Below are 22,369 nucleotides of genomic sequence, written 5' to 3'. Positions count from 1 at the left end.
GTAGATATTTAAGATGATGTCCAATGTTTGTAGGATTTCGCGGAGACGATTCACAGAGACACGTGAAGGACGGAGGACGAAAACAACGTCGCTTAAATTCGAGCTTCAAGGTTATTCGTATCGTTCACATCTACACGAAGTTGACTAATAATCTAAATAATCTATTAGATTCAAGGAAGATAAGCGTTAGTTAGGCTGGACTGACCAGGAAAAAATTATTTTACAAGCATCGTCTTCGATATTTTTCTTCGCAAAGGAAAAAACAGAGAGAAACGATACTTTAGAATTGGTAGTATACGTTCGAATCAAACAGTTTGAAAAGAATATATTACCTCAAATATATTCCTAATTAAATAATTCTTTATTTATTTTATATATTCAATTACCTTTCTGATTTATTCACCATAATTCTCATTCTTAATTAAATTCGAAAAAAAAAAAAGAAAAAAAGTGAAATTAATAAACTTATTTCAAATATTTGATCCCTCGTTCCGTACAATTATTTAAATATCCATTATTCGTATATCCTCTTCCTTATTATTATTATTATTATTTTCACGAATTTTCTCATTTACCTTTTTAAATTAATACGACGAATTTATAAAAGAAAAAAATTATTAGATTAAAAATTCCATTCAAATTCATTCAGGGATACGTGAAGTGTGGCGAATCGAAGTGGGATTATCTTGCTCGCTTGTGGATGGAAAGGATTCAAAGTGATTCGGGGTGAGGCGACAATGGGGGTTTGCTGTTTACGGATGACCAGGAAATTGGAAGTCGTGACGAACGGCTGGCCAACGAGCTCTACACACCCGCTTTGGTCACGGCTCGACTTTTCTTTTTTCGCCGGTTGCAGCGGCTGCTAACGGTACATTCACGGCCTCGTGGTCCAGTTCACCACGTGTTTCTAGACACAGGGGAGGGGGGAGGCGAGGCGAGGCGAGGCGAGGCAATTCCAGAAGTCGATTCACGAGGTCGTGCACCTTTCGATACGGGGAAGGAACGAAAGTGTCAGATTCGCGGATCTGCCGCGGTGAGGCGAGGCTTCGTTCGAAATCGAGGAAGAGGCGACGATGACTCAACCCCTCCCCATTCCCTCTCCTCTTTTTTTCTTCTCCTTCTCCGATCATCGATAATCATCCCATCTCTCGCGCCTGGTGAATCATTCAACGATGATCTCGATGATCTCAACGAACCAAGTGTGAATATGTTAATCCGTGCGAGGACGAGTTTTTGTGTGTGTGTGTGATTTTGAAACTTGAATTTGAGATGGGATCGATTTCGTGATTTTGGAATTTGGATTGGTTTCCGGCAGCGGAAACCGCATTTTAGACGAAATTTTTAGATGAAGCTTTAATAACTGCAGTTATTCGTGTAATGTACACTTTTGCCAAGAGAGAAAATTGCAAAAGAGGGAGGGGGGGAAACAAGTTGAGAGAATTATTATTATTATTAAAACGGGTGATCAATTATTTCCTCGTATTACAGTTTTTTTCTCTAAATTATATATAATTATTGAATTGAATGTCATCGTGGACAGGAAGCAATTTTTTTCCTTTTTTATTTATTTATTTATTTTTTTTCCATCAATATCGAACACTCTACTCATTCTTTGAATACTCTAATAAATAGTGTTCAATGTATCTATAATCGAAATTGTGATCCGAATAAGTTATAAAGTTATCGACGAAGAATTGAATCCTGTTTGAAACGTGTAATTAATGAAAGTTGATGGGAGAAGGATAGAGAAATTTTCGTTTATAAATGAAACGTAACGATTGTTTCATTCGTTGCGCCATTATTTCGCAAGATTTACACGTGGCCATGGTAAACCCATCGCGATAGCATAGAAGAGCAATTACTCGAACGTAATAGATTAAAATTAGCAAAGGGAACAGGCGCAGCTGTATATAATTATCGCGCGGATATTGGGCGCAATCGTAGATTCAACGTTTGCAATATCCATTTAAAGCGGAGTTCTGTGGTCCGCGGACCCCCCAAGGGGGGGTCTGCCAAGTCCTCGAGACGAGCGAATGAGTTACTAGGAGAAAGCACGCAATATTTCTCGCTTTATTTATTCCCGATATATATACTATTTTTCTCCTATTTTATTTATCGTCCGAATGAAATATTATCGTCGGTCTTTGTACAATTTTCTAGAAAAGAAAAAAAACTATTCATGAATCCGTATGTAATAAATTCAAAAGATTAAAGAAAATTTAAAAATCCTTTTCTGAAGAATTTCAAAGATGATTTTTTTTATCTTATGGGATATTCAAAAAAAAAATTGTTAAAAATCGATCCACGATAAATTTTAAAGCTTAGGAAGCCGAGCCGATTTAAAGGAACGTCGAAATGTTTCGAGGATACGCTGGGATTCCGACATCTCGACGCGCAACGACGACGAGGACAAGGTAGTACGTACGCTCGAAGAAGGAAAAAAGGGAAGAGAAGTGGGAACAACCGAGGAAAAAGGAAAGCGGTGTGCGAGGGAATGCGGGCTGGCAATAAACAAGAAGGGGGAAAGAGACGGAAAGATGGAAAAAAGAGAGACGCAGGCCACACAGGGAGAATGTCTCAACCACACAGGTATCGCGGTATCGATGGCAGCCGGTCATGCGAAACGATTAGCAAACCGTAACGCACCAGAAATCAGCCTCGGGACCTATACGTCAGAACAGGTCAATCAACTCGATGTAATCGGAAATAACGAGCAATATTTGTTTTTCTAACGAGCTTCCCCTAGTTACGAGTCCGCCGCTTTCGATTAATCATCCGCAGTCGATAAAAATTCAGAAACTATGCAAGTGGAATATATCGTACCAGATAAAAATTATTAAATCGTTCTTTTAATGGTGGATATTCGACTTAAAAGTTAGTTTTGATTATTTAAAAGTATTTAAAAAGAATATTTTTTTATAAAGAAGATTTATAAAGAATGTTATTAGAATGTTATCGACAGAGAATAATCGATAAAGAATATTATTAGGATATTATCAATAGAGAATAATCGACAAAGAATCCTAAATATTAAAAAGTACTCGGAAAAAAAAGATATTTGAATTTAAACTTTTTTCACAGAATCATCATAAAGAATGAAGTTAACGTTTCTTAGATTTATTCATTAAATCATAACCTATCTCGATTAACTTTGATATTTTTTTCCCCTAGTTTAATCAAAACAGAATGCAGTATAGTTTTTGATGTTAGTGACATTTTTTTTCTTTTAATTTTTTATAAAATATGTTGTAAAGTTATGTTAATATAAAACGTAGATAAAGTAAACGTGAAAAATTGATAAGAATAAATTAGTCAATTATTCAAATTGAAATGTTATCTGCATCGTTAACCGTATAACGGTATATCGCGACAATTTCTCTATCACAAGTTTAACAGTCATTGCATTCTCTCTTTTTGCAATTGTACAGGAAGACAAATCAAAAGAAGTTCTAATTTCTCTTATATATAATTGATTTATATCAAAAGATTTTTATTTTAATATAACGAGAGTAGTCTAAAGAATTAATTATCAACTTCATAATTATCATTTAACTTTGAGTTATTGATAAAGTTATTTGTAATACAATAAAAAAATAATTTTATCGTAATATAAATTGGTTTTCTGAATAATGAAAATGTAACAATTAGAATGGCACCTAAATTATATATTTTTTATTTAATTTAAAAATTTATTCTTCACGATTATAACCATACGTACTTGAATATATTTGCATTAGAAGAATCAAAATGGTCAGTTACTTTTCTTATTGGCTACTGTTTAATAAAAGCAATTAAGAGCGATATACGATTGTGACATATATTTCGTAGTGAAACAAAAGTCTCGAATGGCTGTGCACATCATTCGACCGAGAATAAAGAGCGAACTAAATGCTCCAAGTGGTTCTTCTTATACGATAACAAATATGGAGAATTAAAAATGATTACAATTGCTTTTGACTATTGAAACATAGTTTCTATTTTAAAATAATGATGATTCGATGCGTATTGATCTTCTTGAGCCACTAACTGACATGATGAAATTGAAATATAATAATAATAATTAATTATAATAATATTAACTCTCATGTCTCTTCTGGATTCCTTTACATTCACTCACTTTTCTAATTAATCCGTGATTACATTATGTAAGCATGTCAATGAATTCCTCATAATGATTGAGAGACTTCCTCTCTTCGTTTATTGTTCACTACGATTCTTGATTCAAGGTTTCAGAAATATATTAATTATTTCCATTTGAAAACACAAAGTTATTTATATACAAAAAAAATAATATTTTTTTTACAATAATTTTGATGTCACTCTTCTACTTATAATTTTTTATTTACATGAAAAAATAAATTACTTAATAGTATAATATAATTATAAATTTAATTATTTATACTTACAAATTAAATTGTATAATGATATATTATACAATATATCATAATAACAATGATAAGATCTATTAATGGCATTGAAAGCAAAGATATGAATCAGAATACTTTTTGTAATGGAATATAGGTCAACTCGATTTCCATATTGTAACTTTAAGAGTTACAAGCTAGGGACAATGTCCTCAAAACCTAGCCTGTTATCCTTCTAGTGACAATTTTAACTTTAAGATCGTCTTGTGATTACATTCAATTAACCAGTCGACCTTAACGTTCCTTATATATATATATTTATTTATATAGCACGAATTATGCAAGATTCTAAGTGTTTAGAAATAATTTCTTTAAATATTTACACGTGAAAATAAAACGACGTATTTGGAATTTTTTTATAATATTTATGAATGCTTTTCTTCGAAACAAAAATAAATAACTCTAATAAAACAGCTATTGTCGGTGTAATTTTTTTATCTGAAAAAATTAGAAAATTTTATATCATGAATAAGAAAAGAAAAAAATAAAAGATTGAAAGATTAAAAGATAAAATATTATAATGGAAAAAAATAGAAAGTAGAAAAAGTGATTTTTCATTTAAAAAATTTCTATCATGGATAATGAGAGAAAGTAGAAGAAGTGATTTTTCATTAAATTAAAATTAGTAAATTTACATTATGGATGGATGGAAAAAATAAAAGTATGACTAGCTAATAACCATTGTTCCATCTAAATTGGCCGCAGGGTCAGTTGAATCACGGAAGCAGACATATCGCACCTCGTTACAAACGATTCATGTATAGCAGCAAAAAAAGGTCGTTTAATGAAGTCAAATCGTGATACCACGTATATGATGCATTCACTTCGTTCAACTTTCATCCGTGACCTGTACTTAACAGGAAGAGATCCGTTGATCTCGTATGCAGACGGCTTGTCTCGTATGAAATCAGACCTGAAAATGTTATTATAACACCTCGATCGTTTTTCAGCTTGATAATCGGCACACGTCTATCAAGAGATTATGTAATTCAATCTAATCAATTGAAAAATATGAAATTTAAACAAAAGACCTATGAATAATTAAATTATTATGTTATTTATTAAATTATTGAATTAAAATTTTTCGATTTTTTAATTCTTATTATTTAAAAATTTAAACGATATATATTTTATATCGTATTGATAAATGTTTCTCTTAATAAAAAAAAATTTTACATGTTTTCTCTACAATAAATAAAGTAAAAAATAAAAAAATTAAATAAATATATATATATATAAAAATATCAACTTACATTAAATTTTTAAAGAGGAAGAAAAAATGTAAGAATCAGTACAAGGAGTGTAAATTTTATCTTATCTTATCAAAAGCAATCTTCCAGAATTAGTATACGCGAATACATGGTTTCTAGTTCATAAGAAATATTCGAATAATCGAAAATTTCATGTTTTAACTGTTTTATAAATACAACATTGATCCAAATCATATCCAATTTTGCAAAAAATTTTTAAATCTGTAATAAAATAAATTAATAATAGCAAATAAGCAAAAAGTATAGATTTATAAATATTTAAAGAATATATTCAAATAATATAATTTCAATATTTAACATATACTCTGTATCAATAATTGAGTATACATATAAGGAATTCATTATCGAAAGTTAAATGATTTTATTATTCAAACATTCGTGACACTTTCGTTTTGATCTCGTATTATCTTATTTTTTTCAAAATATTATATTTTAAAAATATAATATTCATTGTAGTTTGTATATTTCGTTCAATTATTTTAACAAAAATCATATATCAGTTATATTTAAATGTTAAAAAAAAATTCAATTACCAAATCATTTTTCTTGATAATACTATATAAGTAGTCAATTATCGTTTTCCGCTCGTCCAAAGTTAAATAATTGGATTATCGTTTCCGATTTTCGATAAAACCGAAAAAAAACTTCAAGATGTATCGGTATATTTTAGCATGTCCCACGATACGTGAATTGTGCAACGTACCGTATCGTATTATTACAGAATTTCACCGTATACAACTATATCTCGTCGTCCTCCATTGATTTCACATACCGCCAACCGCAAATGTAATGTGGACTGCACACGCACTGTCACTAACCGTTTCGAACAACTGAAAACACGAATAGCATGAGAACCGAATGAAGAAAATGGACAATTGACCGATCGAAGATAAAATAAATATGCAGAGGTCATAGATCATTTCTATCGGCTTTGAAATATCAGCATTGCTAATGTCGTCACCAATGTCTTTTCCTAGTTTACTGCAATCACTAAATCACTATACTGTGCTAGTACACCAGTACACCATAACTCTTCATTTTTTTATTTCTGACAATTATTTCCTTGAGCGTTATAATAAATATCGATAAATATTAATAACGTATTTTTTTTTCGTAATTGCTTTGATAATAGAGGTTATGTTTAAGTATTCATTATGTGAAAATCGCTGAAAATACACCAAATTAAGCTAAATTAATTTTTTTTATTCTTCGGTACACGCAATAAGTATAATATTTATAACAGAAGAACAAGTGTCCGTTTTAATCATCCATAACTGTTGCTTTACAAGCTATTCCTAATAATACGATTCTCTTTACGACGCCATCAGAATTTTTAACAATCTTTATATCCATCTTATATACCTCTTACAACTTGTTTTTCACATCTTATTCTTCCTCCTTTTTCCTCTCGTTACCTTTCAATTTCCTATTTCGTTATTTTTCATCTTTCACGTGCCAGTTATTGCGTCAATGCTCTCCCGTTCGAAGGTACATAACCTTCGCGGAAGATTCATGCGTATATTACTTACTCGACACGTGCGTTAGGAGACGCGAGTGAGAGATTCATGAATTAACCAAGATGAGTAACAACGACCTCTCGCGGCTAATTGCCTCCATATTTCTATATAGTTTGAAATGTTTAGGTCAACGTTGCCTTTCAAAGAACAGTATAACGGATAAGCGAGCTTGCGGTTTTGCGGGATCACATTTAATCATAGGTTTTGTAATCAATATCGAAACGTGATTTTCAGAAAAATGATAACATTCGAGCGATTTCTATATCGATTATTTGTAAATCGAAATCGGATATAATTGTGATTAGAGATATCTTAAATTTACTTTAGATAAATATCGCTACATCGACATCAGAGGTATAGTTAAAATTAAAAAGTTAAAAATTAAATGAAATTAAATAAGTTAAATTAAGTTTTAATATATAATACGATGTTCAATTTCATTAGTAATCAAATTGATTTCATTTCATTTTGTGATCATTGCAAAATCTTGTTATGAAATTTCTTTATGTATTTGGTATGAAAAGATTAGATTGTTTTCTAATTTTCTGCAGTTCCTGCTGTTTCTAACTAAACTAGCATATTTACATTTTTCTATCAATATTCTTATGAATGATACTTTCTTTATAAGGATTGCTTACTTTGCATATAATAAAATCTAACCATAAAATTTTTACGAAACAATATACATTCTTGTGTAACTGTAATATTTAAATCTTTATAATCTTATTTTATGTAGAAAATATTCTCAATCTGCTGAGAATCAGAATCAATATCCACAAAGAATTAATAATAAAATATTAAAATAAATATTTGAATATCGTAATCATTATTGATTTTTTCAATCATCATTTTTACTCAAATTTTTATTTGTTTTTATTACGTAATATAATAAAACATTTATAATTAGTATTGATTAATTATTAATATTAATTTATAAACGATATAAACGATTTCTCAATAAAAATGAATTTTTTTATTTTTTATTTCGTTGAGTTAATTTGAGGTTAAGAGCCAATTATTTTCTTTCAATTCATATAAATTCTATACGTCAAATTCGATTTTCATATTAATGACGAATATAGAATTTCTAATGTATTTCAGTGTATGATCTCTTTAAAAATTCTAAATAAAGATTAAAAAAAAAAAGAATTTACGAAATATTTCAAAAAATTATTTACAATCTAATTTCTACTATTTCTACAAATGTTTCAGACATTTAACCTGTATATAGCTATATTAACATATATTTTCTATGTCATACAAATGATATTAAAAATTTCTATGATGCAAAAAAAAGAGATAAAATTGTTATTCTCTGTTTATCATATATAATAATGATAACACAGAATGATTAACGATAAGAAAAACATACATAAAATCACTTGAAGAAAATTTTTAACTCATTTAAAACGTGATAATTACACGTAATGTCACTCATTGATAAAGATACGTGTATTCTTTGGAAAAATTTCATTTTTCAAATTAGTAATAATATGTTACTTCGTATTCTATTAATTTTTAACTCGTACTGTGATCCTTTATTTAGTCGAAAAATAAGATCATAAAATTTTTAAATTCACTTTTTGTAATTGTATAATATGTTACGTTCTCAAAGAAAAAAAATATAAAATGAGGTAAAATATTATCTTAATCTTATCTCTTTGTGTTGCAATCAATGAATTATAAAATATATTATTTTAACAAGCTTATCATAAGAATGAAAAAATTGTGCTACTTACATTACATTTTTTTTCTTAGGAAAGCAATGAAGATAAAAGTGACAAATAACCGAATAACTATTATCATAAATATTTAAATAATGACTACTAGAATTGTAATAAAAATATATATATAATAAAAAATTTTTATTTTTATTAAAAACTTTATTGTAACAATAATAATTTCTATTCTGATTAATGAAAAGATGTTTTTAAACTATTATTTCATAAAAATCTGTAAATATATTCTCTGTATATTGTTAAATGTTTTCATCAACCAAAAAGAAAAAACAAGAGAACGAAACTTAAGAAATAACTAATAAAACTAGTTTAATTAATGCAAAGATGAAGAAACAAGTGATAAAAAATGGCTTTAATGACGTTATTTGATTTTTTTGTAAATAATTGGAAATTTATTGTGAGTAGTATATTGAATATTCTGTTTTTTATCAATTGGACTTCGTATTGAATTATTGCATATTTGAATAATCGTAAAATTTTTTTTAAAATTCATTAAATAATTTTTGTTTTACATTTTTCTTACACATATAACTATATAGATATATCAATAAAACATTGGTAATTTGAATATGAATTATTTTTAATGTTTTTCTGTTTCTAGAAAAATCATCAAATCGCTGTACATATTATCGCTGATACTTGTAATTAAAATAACAATTAATCGAGAAACTTATATATTTTGTAACATTTAAAAGGATAAATAAAAAAAAATAGAAAAAGTATTACAAGTATGCTGAGATGTAAATATTCAAGCATATGATATTCCTTATATGCTTAGAATTTATGGCAACTGTAAAAAAAGTAGAAAAAATATTATAAGTTTACTTGAGATGTAAATATTCAGGTATGTGATATTTTTTGATGCTTAAAATTCATGAGGAATTAAAAATCATCTTTATCTTTTCAGATTTTCATCAGTTATAAATTCTTAATTAATTTATCGAAGTTATAATAGAAATTGCATAGAAATACCAAAGATCGTAAATTCATGAGTTTATAGCAAAGATAAGATATATAAAATCCACGTTTAATTTGCAAAATTCTTTTAGACACACCTATGAAATAATGGTAAATTAAAAAAAAAATCTATTAACAAGTGTACTATATACCAAGCATACTTGCTGCTAATTTAACATTTAGATGATTGTAGATTATATTTCTGTTACAATATTTAACAATCTATTATAAGCCAATTCACGCGTCACTTGTATGAATTTCTATTATATCAATCATCTCTTAATACCAGCAATCACTTTCAATCAATATCATCTTAATTAAGTAACGGCAAATCAATGCTTTGAGACGATCGAACACTCCTAAAAAAATATTTATTATTTCACGTCTTCTCATTTCAAGGAAGAGTTCGTATCTACGTTGAAAAAATATTTATCAAAGAAAAAAAAAAAAGAAAGAAATAAATAAATAAGAAATTGATCAAATATTTCTGATTCACATTCGCATATACACATATATAAAAATAGTTTCAAGACAAGTGAAATTATTTTTGCAACGAAAATATATCTTACGAAAAAGTGTTTTAAGAATAGAAAGATATTTTTCGAATCTTTTACACTAAATTTTTCCATTTATTTTTATTCATAGTGGTGTAACTCCAATCGATAGAAAACAGAACTATGCTATAACTTCGTATTTTAAACTAAGTTAATTTGATATAATCACGCGGTTATGGATTAAAATTTTTATATTTAGAAGATATAAAAATATAATCTTTAATTAATTCTAACAATAGACGTCTTTGATTAAATCTTTTCATTTTTTTTTTTTATATACGTGAAATAAATTGTTTAAAATTCGAAAATCCCGAAAGAGTTTTACGTATATTACACTTGTGTATCTTGGATTCGTTATGCTCGATTGTGAGCAGATATAATACCTGTACGACCTTAAGTTCCTCTCGTGACCTGGATAAGTATTGTGCAACATGTTAATCAAAAGTAGTATGTAATCCTGAGCTTATTTACAAGAATATCCAACGTCATCGTGATCTTAAGAAAATTAAAGAGTTGTAGAGTTGATTCGCCCTTGAAATGGAACATTCGTATTTACAGTGGAGGAGCTATTTACAGCCAAAATAACTCGGTATGGAACAAAACCAATACGACGTTGGATGGCCTTTAAGAGATCTAATAATAAACTACGTACATGCCTTAAAGAAATGACAATACTAATTTTCACATGCAAACTTCGGATTTCATTTTATATGGTATGTATTTAAAATGTTAAATCATTATCAATGCTCGCAATGAATTTTTTAAAATATTTATTTACAAATATTAAATTAAATTATCGATTGGTACAGATTTTTATTATTTCGTATTAAAATTACTTATTATTAAAAAAATATTAATTATCTGATTACAAATTACAGAATGCAAATCGATGATAATTTTTCGAAAATTACTCGCTTTCTAAATCAGAAATTTGGAAAGTATGTCTCGATAGTATGACTAATCGTGATTTACGTGCCGATCCAATCGCACAAACACGTATTGACCAATAATATCTCGTTTCACAGACGGAAAATATTTTCCATTCACGCGATAAAAATAAAATCAAAACGACAACTACTATTTATATAACAGAAGATGCAACGTTCAAATGAAACAGCTTTTTGATGGATAAATGTATTTGTCGTACCTATCGCTATGTAAGTGACAAACGAACGGTCAAAGAAGAAAAGCGATGAATGAATAAAGCAAGTAGTTGTAGGAGGTATGTCAACCGGCTACTAACATCATAGTAACATTTTCGTTTGAACTATCGAGTCTAATGCCACTAAAATTTTCCTCTTCTCTCCTCTTATCCATGTTACGAAGAACGAATAATAATATTGTAAAATTGAACATGTTAGGTTAATAATATACCTTATTTACCAATTTAATTTTACGATAAGATGTATATTTTAAAAATAATAATTTACTATAGAAATTGAACTTTCAATATGGATATAATCGTAAAATATAATTATTAATCGTTAAATGTGAAGTTATATATGTTATTATGTTTCCTCAAATCGGCCAAGTAACTATCTATCCTCCAATTACTTCGAAATATTACTTGCTCACGATGAAACTGTTATTACTGTTAAAAAGTTTCAATTTTATTATCAATTCTTTTCCTATCTTACCGTGCATTAACTCCTATCTATAAAACGTATTTATATTTTATATTTTATATTAAATTAAACGTAAATTCAATCGAACGTAATTTTAAATTTTCATATAGATCAACTTAATTACTGCATTTCTTCTGTTAATTTCATTTCAGAGACGAAGAAATATGCGATAACCTATTAGCATTTATCACGAAAGAAAACAAAACAGTCTCTTGCACCCCATCGAGTGACCCTGCCTGCCTCGAGATTCTACTCGATTTCTAGGGATCTATTCAGATTTTTGTAAAAATATGGGTCGGCCGTTAAATGCATCGGAAGTGGAGTTTTAGAAGAAGAAAAAAGGAAAGATATACGAGATAAGAATCAGATTACATTTACACAATTGAGTATAAATAGATTATTCGTTCGAGTTACAAAGAAAGTGTAGTTAAGTATAAAATACATAAATGGCCATGTTACGTACCTACGTATTATCAAGAAACTAGATTTAGATCGACATCAAAATTGTTGTAGTTATCCTATTGTATCACGCGATAAGAAGCTTTCGTACTGATTTTACGTTTTCCATTTCCTCTTAAAACGAAATTTCACAGCAATTCTTCGCAGAGATTTATACAAAATTGACATACCATCACCAAGATCTAACCACCCATCGATCGAATACCAGTTAAAAACAATTTATTTAAAAAAATTCTCCACAACAAAAGATAGAAAAATTTATTAAAATTCTGAATCATTCACACATTATGATTTCTTCCTTTTGAGATCTACGTATATATCCATCAACGAGCGACAACTTCATTAGAAAAAAAAAAACCTAATCCCAAATTAAAAAAATAATTTAAAAAAAATCTTCAATTTCACGAAGTTGACTTGCTTCCAGCCAGAAGCAAGATTTCTCAAGAGTGAAGGCCAGCTTCCCTAGAAGGCTGAGTGTGAAACCACGTGTTCTCTTACCTCCTAAATTCCGATCTTTCGTTATGGTATCCCAGTATCCTTGAAACGGCAAAAGTATCCTTGAACGGTTCACCAATGCACTCGAAAGTGGGATAGAAGGAGAGAAGTGTCTGTGAGGAAATGTTATCGATACTTGTGCATCGATAGGGAAGGCGCAAGAGAGAAGGCAGAGGTGCAACACTTGGAAGGTCGTTCGATCGGTGGCGAGTTGAAAGAGTGGAGGTCGGTTGATCGAGTTGAAGACGCGCGCGAAGATGAATCCACGACGAGGATCGAACGTGCGTAAGATACGATCTATCGTAGCCTGAGGCCGAGTTAGGACTGTGGACTCTGACAGACCACGGGCGAGAGAACGTAGCCAGCGAGCAGGGCTGCCAACTCTGGCCCCGCTCTCTCGCGGACCCCACCACGCGATGCACACTCTTGGTAGCGATAGGTGTGCGCGATCTGTCTCGAAGGGAACCGGTGAAATCGTACCGAGGAGCGAACGATCTCTTATGGTTTGTCCTTTAGAAACGTGTGTTGAAATGTTGAAATGGTGAATAGGTGACCCCCTGCTGCTTTTTCTTTTCTTTTCTTTTTCTCTCCTAGATTTTAAGTAGATTCAGTCGAGGATAATTTATTGGAAGTTGTAAAGATTAAAGAGTTTTTGAGATTTTTTTTTTATTTGAATTTTAAGTATTAAATGTGGAATATAGTTGCTCGGATACTTTGATCTTTGACGTTTGTTAGAGTAAGATATTTAGAAATTTTAAATATTAAATTTTAAATATTGAGTGTAGCTTTTTGTTAAAAGAATATGATTGAATATCTTTGAGATCTTTTTTTAATGATGTGAATTTTAAGGTATGAATTTTTAAGTAGATAAAATTGAAGATTGTAAGAATTATGATTAAATGTATCTGAGATATTTTATATTTTTAATGATGTGAATTTTAAATATTGGATACAAATGTTCAAATTGTAAGTATTGAGTTTTTGCAAATTTATCAATATGTTTAAAATAATTGAAAACGGCTTGATTAAAAGTTGTAATAAAGATGATTATTTTTATATAGTTCATTGAAAATTTTTGAAATATATTGTTGATAATATAAGATTATATAAGGAATAAGGAATTTTAAGTATTGAGTGCAGTTTTTGTATTTGAAATTTATCAATATGTTTAAAAATTTATTTTTAAAAATTAATATAAATAATACAATTATTAATTAATATATAGTAATAATTAATATAATGTAATAAATTAAATACTAGAAAATTTTCTATATCTGATGTTATAGATAATTACTGGAACAATCAATTACTTGGAATAAATTTCATTACCTTTATTATTAATTCGCGCTATTCGTGAGATTGAATATAATTTTGATTAATATTATGATTATAATTTTATTTCTTGTAAGTATCATATTTGCACAAATACAAACAGTTTAAATATCATTAAAAATATTTCTATAAAATCATATCAGATATTGATAGTCGCTTTCTTAAAGCAGAACACTTCTAAAGAAAATTTAAACAGATTTTTTATAAACATATTCGACGACAAATGAAACAGAGATCAAAAAGAAAAAATTTGATGAAACAAATATCAAACATAATTTTTATCATTCAATTATTAATTTATTTTTTATTATTAATCAATCAATTATCATTAAAATATTTTAATATTTTATTTTTTCTATTTCATTTGTATTCTGTAGACTTTTTACATTTAAATTTTTCATAAACTATTTACACACAACTATATTATTGTCATATACATATAATTAGATTATAGATATTTATAAATGCAAAATATAATTTTTATTATTATAAAAATTAAATTAAAAAAATTAAAGAAATTAATCTTAAATAGAGACTTGTCTTATTCTTCAAATATTACAATGCATACTACATTTATATTTTATGCTTTTTTTTTATTAAATTTTTCTATATTCAAACGCTTTAATTATCGTGCGAACGATATTTACAAAACACACGATGTCGCTCACCATTAATTAATCCACTCAATCCACTCATCCATTTCTGCTTACAACAGTCGCTTGGTAACCGGTCATCCTCCTCAATCTTTATGATTAAAAGGAATATTCTGCTTTATAAAACATCTCTCCTGCGCAATATCATGATCTCACTAAAGATAAACGCGGCCTGTGCATAAAATATAATTCGCGAGAAGGATCACGATTTCACAGCCCAAAGATAGGGAATATTTAATTTTTCATACATAAGATGTTGTTTCGTACATCGAGCCATTCCATATTATCGATTATCACTTATTCGCGTCTCTCTTGAACGGACCAAGAGCGAATTGTCTCCTCTTGGAGGTTAGCTTCTGATCTCTCTCTCTCTCTCTCTCTCTCTCTCTCTCTCTCTCTCTCTCTCTCTCTCTCTTTCTCTATGACTTATTGTTAGTCATATCGACCGACACTCGTCGTATATATTTTCTGACCCAGAAAGAGATTCTTGAGGGAGCGGAGACGAGAGAAAACAAGCGGCGGTGAATCGAGCTAAACGACCAACACGTCCATTGGCTAGTCGTATATGGCTATTACAAATCAGGGAGTCATTGCTTGTCAAACATGGTTACTTAATTTTGGGAGACATTGTTGGGATATCTCAATATTTGAGCTACATCTTTAAGTATTTGGTAAGGTTGTGGAATAAGATTAATGAAGATAAATATTTTTTTAGTAAGATACTTTTGTGTAATAAGGTGAGTCATAAAGTAATAAGAAATTGAAATTTTAAAAAATATTATATATTTGAAAATGTAATAGATGTAATGTAATATTTTATTGCGAATCGTTATCTAATTTCATTTTGATTTATATCTTTAAATAATAAGCAGAATAAATGGAAAATATAATACTTAGATTTTTGGAATAGATAAGTGGAAATAAATGTATAAATATATAGTAATAGCTAATATTATTTAAAAGTGTAATTATTTGAAAATTATCTTATTGATTTTATAATATCATAATTATGTATTTATATTACAAATATAGTTTCAATTTGTAACGTGTAATCTTTTAATGAGTAATAAAATTATCTTTATTTCTCATCGTCTATCTCAAAAATGCTCATACATTTTATGTAAACATTATTCAATATCTATTGGAAATTATTTTTATTATGAATTTTATAAGGATTTATAAAATAGTGATAAATCTTATCAACATAAGAAAAAATATTATAAAATAAACAAAGGTAGTGCTAATATTTTAAAAATACATTTACACATACTATATGAGTATCATGCATGTAGATATATATATAGTGTCCAATGTAACTGGGACAAGTATTAAACTGTACAGTATTTAAAACCGTTAGAGATGAAAGAAAAAAACGTCACGAGGTAAAATGAATTTTAAAAATGCAACTATTAAACAACTCGCTCAATAAACTTGAACATCTTATATATAAGGTGTCTTTATAAGGATTTAATTTTGACATTTTGATTTTTTCAATATCATTATAAAAATTTCATATAAAAATTAAACAATATTAAGAGAAGTATATTATTAATTCTTTTTCGAAGATTACATGAAACTCAATTTTTTTAATACATCAATCAATGCAATTCAACATTCTTTTTTTTATAGAATTAATTACTTTATTTTATTAATATATTTTATTTAGACTTAAGATATTTCAATTTTGAATTTTGTAAAATTTATTTTATGAAGAACTCGTCTATTCATGCATTTTTTTATTTGTAGAATTTATGTAATAAATCCTACAAAATTTATAACGTGGAGTTGCATTAATTGATGTATTAAAAAATATCTGCTTAATTTCATTTAAAAAAACAAAGTTGACTTTCATATGACCTTTGTACATGAGAGAATATATAAATAATGCATTAATAATACCATATATAATATGTATATAATATGTATCTCTTGACACCATTCGTTTTTTACCTGAAACATTTTTCACTACGAATAATAACATTGAGAAAATCAAATCAATATAAAATAAGGTAAAACATTCCGTATATTTGAAAATTATGAAATCTTCGTTAATCATGAACAATTTGTACACTTAATAACGCTTTAAAAATTGTTTAATTTTTAAATTTTTCATTATATCTAGAATTCGTCAAAAATAAATGACGAACAAATACTAATATGATCTCATGTTACAACCTTGGCATGTAAAGCGACTGATGGCACAGGTGCAAGCGCGATATCATTTCCTTTAGCATCACGGTTTAACTTACGAGATGATCAATTATGGTTACTCTCAAGAGGAGACAAGAATACAACGAGTATTAACAGTTACTTGTTAATTTAATTGACAGATTACCACAGAAAAAAAAAAAGAAGGAGAAACATAAGAAAAGTATTGAAATACATCTGTGGATTTAGATGCGCAAAATGACGTAGCTGGATGTATTTATATGTATTTATTATTTTGATCTTTTATGTGCATGCATGATATTAGTTATTGATCGTTTCTATTTCTTTAAACGTTAAATGTAGTAATAAATCTAGCTTATTTACAATTCTATTCTCCTGAGTTAAAAAGTTTCATTATTTTTTTCTGAAAAACGCATAAAGTTTTTTAATTAGAAGTCAAGTTTTAAAAATAAAAATATTTTAAATGGGATATTTTAACTGAAGAAAGTAGAATTTATTAATTTTTTTATTCCTATTTTTATATTGCAATATTATTTTATATAATATCTCATAATTTAGAAGATAATTATGAAAAAATGGTTTTAAAAGCTCCTTAATTCAAACGCGTGTTTCGAACAGCAATCATCAGTTTTAACAGGATTGATTATAATACTTACAATCCCATTAAAGCTACGTACAATGAACGCATGACAATGAGCCAGTACACGATAAAATTACTACAAATATCAATTCTTGCATTTTTTTTTTTTTTTTGCCTTTCTATCATTTAAAAAAACATTTGCCCATTACAATCTCTCATTTCAAATTTCAAATTTATACTTTACCCATAATCCTGTACTCCTCAAAGAAGATTAATTTCACCAGTTTTTCTACTTAAAACGAGTCCTGTTAGAAGAGAAACTATGTAAGAGCCCAATACCAAGTTTTCACTTTTCTCTTCCACTTTCTTCCTCCATTCTTTCACAAAGGAACTCCTGTACGATCTGAAAATAACATTATACGTGTCAAGCAACTTCTCAATTGGAAAACGTCCTTGTTCCTTATATTTATAGATAAATATGTGAAAGAAATTGTTGTGAGCACACCTTTACCCATAATGTCTTAGAGAGAGGAACCACTTAGGTAGAGCCACAGTAACTTTATAACATAAGCGTGCCAGTTGGTGGCAAATTTGCGGATGCGTGCAATTGGCATTGCCTATGCCCTGCCGTATATACCTATATGTTGGCAATGGCGAACCAGCCGTCCAATCGGCAGCTATGAAGCAGTTAACTTAATATAGGCACACTCGGAATGTGTGCCATCGACGACCTCGAGGCCTTCCCTAGGTCAGTGCTAATTCTCCAGAACCGACCACCTCTTCCGAATTTCCGGTCAACCTTCAAGACGTCGCCAACATAGATCAAAACCCACTTGCATCGTTATAACCTGATCTATCTCTTTCTTCTTCGCTTCTCCTCTAACCTTGTTCGTTCATCCTTTTCGGCTATAATATTCGATAATCGAATTTATCCCAAGAAAAAATCTGGTTAAAATACTGGATAAAATGCATTTTTAATAGAATTAATAGTGTTTCTTTAGTTTCTTCGTAAGATAAATCGATAATTTCACGTTAGATGGCAGCAATGAGTCTGAAAGAAAATTTGTCAAAATGATAATAGATGTGTCATTGTGATTGATTGAAAAAAATGTTGATTGATAGAAAAAAATGTTTTATATTGAAAATTGCAACTCAACTAATACGCCAGATGATAAAGAATAATAAAATAATGTAGATATATCATTATTATATAATAATTATATATACAATATATTATGTAATAATATAGATATATTATTGTAAAAATAGTAATTGAAAAGATGTTGAGTTTAAGAGTTTTTTAGAAATAATTATATAATTATGTTTGTTATCTAATTCGAACAGTATTCCATGAAGAAATCTAATATATAAAAGTCGTCATTATTCGAGTTAAAGAATATTTCATATTTGTTCAGAACTTCCTGATGATATTGGTATTATTAAAAATTTACAACATATTTGATGTATAGATAGTATCAATTATTATGAATCATGGCAAAGAGTTATCGTATCTTTTTTTTAAAGATTGATAGAATTTTGATAAAATAAAACGAATAAAATATGTTTAATCTGATAAAAATTTTTATGCAATAATTAACTTCTAAATTGATGATTCATCGTTACTATTTCAGTATATTTCATATTTTCGATGAATCACTAAGTGATAACGAACCGATAATATATTACAATCTATTACAAAATCTATTACAAAAACATTTTATAAATTATATTTATGATGTAAACTTTTAATTTAATAATAAAACTATAAAAATATCAATTCATGTGAAGCTAACTTTTACTTGAAACAAAATTTTAAATTATTACACAAATTATTGCCATTTTAAATTTTTAAATTTACCATTTTTAAATTTCAATTCAATTTTTCAATTTCTGATGATTCCTTATTATTATAACCATATATTTAACCATATATTTAACATTTGAAATATATGAATATTTAACATTTGAACATATGAAAAATATTTAAGAACAAATATTTCAAAGAGACAACGTTTCACGCATGGTGAATCAACATTTTTACACATGCAATGAACAGGAATCGTACTCTTCAATTACAGACACGTGTGTCGTTCGAACGCGAAACATTCCTTGCCAACTAATCTAATTATACGACTGAATTAAAGTAACCCACGACAAATCACGTAGGAGTTTAATTAAATTTTATCAACCGTATTCACGACAATATAACGAAGAATATCCATTGTTATTTTTCCTAGAGGGCGCTCGAAAGAATCTCTCGGTTCGAGGGAAGACAAATCAAAAGGAAATCTAATATCGTCGAAATTGCACTAGTTGTCCATGGCGGTTGTTATAGATATGCCTTGCGTAACACTTTATTATAGATGGTAAGTAAAAGAAACTTAACTTTATAATTCAGATATAATTTTATATAATTTTATAGTTGAAAAATTTTTTTTCGTATCTAGCAAAAACTTAAAGACAAAAGCTAACCTCATTGCGAATCGAGTTACGAATAAATGCAAAGTTACAAATAATCATTATTTATATCATTCATGACGTACAGGTAAGAATATTTTATTAGTAAAAAAATTTCAAAGACTTCGATTTTCGCTTTACATTCCTCACGAGACGTGTTTTGTTGTAACCAAAAATTTATCTTGATATTCTTAAAACGAGAATTAAATCGCTTAGGTTTATTTTATTCTTTATCGATTTATAAAATTATTTCTTTCTTAATCTTCGAATAAATCATTTTTTATCTATATCTAAATTATACATGCTAAATATTTACATCATCGGATTATGAGTCAAAAGTGATCTATATTGAATGAAAATTACGGAATGAAAATTAAGGTAAAATGAAGATTAATATATTTATTTTAACATATATGATTAAATGCTAAAACATGAATGACACATTTTTCATCATTTAGTTGATTTGAATAATTGGCACCGAATCTTCAAGTTGGAAATATGCAGTTCGATAAAATGGTCCACGCAAAGATATTACGTTACGCCCACGCAATAAACGGCGTTAACACGAGAATGTTAAGAGTTAATGGACCAACTTCCCGGACACGACGAGTTTCAACGGCCGTAGCGAATCCTCTGGCAATGACATTGACAGAACTGTCATTTCTCGTCGATCAAAAAGACACCTGTATTTTTATTCAAATAGCTAAATTATTATAAAATGTTTAATCTCAAAGATATTAAGCAATGTTTGCATAAAACATATAAAATATGTTTGATATTGATATTATTAAAATTTGATTAATTATTTAATTGATGATATTAAAATTTATTTAATATTTTAATAATATATTTATTTAAATATTTTAATACAGTAATAAAAATTTTTGTACTTTGAATAATATATATATGATGCATTTGAGTTCTATATTATATAAAAAATAGAAATAAAGTTTTATTATATATTAATTAATGAAATTATAGAAAAAAATTTTCCTATTTATGCACTCATTGTATCATCTAGCTAATGTTAAAATTTATATAATAATTTCTTTTTAATTTTATACATTTATGATATATAATATGTATAAAACAATGTATATATAATTTAAAAAAAATATAGGTTAATTATATATGAACAATGTATTGTAATGAGGTTCGAATGATTCAAATTTAAACGAGAGAACATGCTATGATTCTCGATCAGTTGTGTAAACTGTGTAACTAGTATTAGTATTTTGTAATAGAACAGAGGAAACAGCACACATATAAATTGCAGTATTTATAGCAATATGTAAGTATTCAATATCACTATTATAATGCTAATGCGCTACTCTTGTTAACTTAACTTCTATTTCGTAATTTCAGTTGCATAAGATACATCCATTTTTTATTTCTCCCAAATGTTTCTTTTTTCCCCAGTAATAAGGAACGATAAGTATTAATTAATTTAAAATAATTATGATTATCTAAAAAATCTAACGATTATTGATGCAAAATACAAAATTTTATTATGTAAATACAAATTAAAGCAAGTATTCAATATTTATTTACTCTAAAGTTTGATTAAAATAAGCGATTGAAATGATCATCATTTATTTTCCAATAATCCAATATTTCTGTCTAGTTGAATTAAATTATTATCGTGCCATACGAATATGAATTTCTAAGATGCATTGTTTAACATATACAATTACAGGAAATGAACAAGTTGGCCTATTTCGTATCGACGGCAGACAGGTCGTTATAAAGAGAAAGAAAAGAATCTATAATGACAGTTTGAATCGAATTCGATGTGACGTAAAACGTGTAGTCTATGGTGAAACACGTCATGATAGATTAAGCTTTAATATCATGAATATTGTTAATTAATAAGAACATTAATATGCGGAATGGTTACGTTGGAGACAATGAAAATGATTCGCAATGTTAAACATTGTAACATATCCATTCGTAAAAAAACAAACGATGTTATAATTCTATGATCCACCGTATCTGTGATCACCATCTGACGATAGATTTTTCATATAATTTAATTAGATTTTCAAATAATTCATTATCAATTTCATTATCATTTCAAATAATTCATTATCGAATAAAAATATATACTTCAAATATTTCGATATTTGAAAAAAATGAA

The 22,369-nt window shown here is 27.9% G+C and overlaps 1 protein-coding gene, 1 long non-coding RNA gene and 1 pseudogene across 4 annotated transcripts in view; 1 reads left to right on the top strand and 2 right to left on the bottom strand.

Annotated features, from left to right (window-relative positions):
• LOC108001435 (protein windpipe) overlaps positions 1-13,440 on the bottom strand; it is a 21,828-nt gene extending 8,388 nt beyond the window's left edge. Inside the window, exons 1-4 of one of the 2 annotated variants that reach the window (XM_062080499.1) lie at positions 13,045-13,185; positions 6,229-6,525; positions 5,678-5,896; positions 5,104-5,337 (exon numbers count right to left, since the gene is read on the bottom strand). The gene's annotated coding sequence lies outside the window, so the exon portion shown is untranslated. Of the gene's footprint in view, positions 1-5,103; positions 5,338-5,677; positions 5,897-6,228; positions 6,526-13,044 lie in introns of both variants that reach the window. The other variant, XM_062080498.1, reaches the window with a different exon arrangement.
• Positions 7,170-22,369, top strand: LOC108001489 (uncharacterized). Of its 2 annotated transcripts, XR_009831439.1 has the most exons (12): positions 7,170-7,566; positions 8,971-9,348; positions 9,553-9,795; positions 9,859-10,019; positions 11,021-11,175; positions 11,341-11,684; positions 12,240-18,523; positions 20,013-20,141; positions 20,223-20,320; positions 20,691-20,917; positions 21,353-21,523; positions 21,598-22,369. It is a non-coding gene; the product is annotated as an uncharacterized LOC108001489 (long non-coding RNA). The 2 variants fall into 2 exon arrangements; XR_009831438.1 differs by having other exon boundaries at positions 7,174-7,566; positions 12,240-16,408; positions 20,691-21,523.
• On the bottom strand, positions 16,982-18,389 carry LOC114578000 (uncharacterized; annotated as a pseudogene).

The sequence above is a fragment of the Apis cerana genome, linkage group LG10 (genome assembly GCF_029169275.1).
Source record: "Apis cerana isolate GH-2021 linkage group LG10, AcerK_1.0, whole genome shotgun sequence".
NCBI classification, from domain to species: Eukaryota; Metazoa; Arthropoda; class Insecta; order Hymenoptera; family Apidae; genus Apis; species Apis cerana.
Note: the sequence above shows the minus strand (reverse complement) of the source record. Positions and strands in the feature narration are given on the sequence as shown.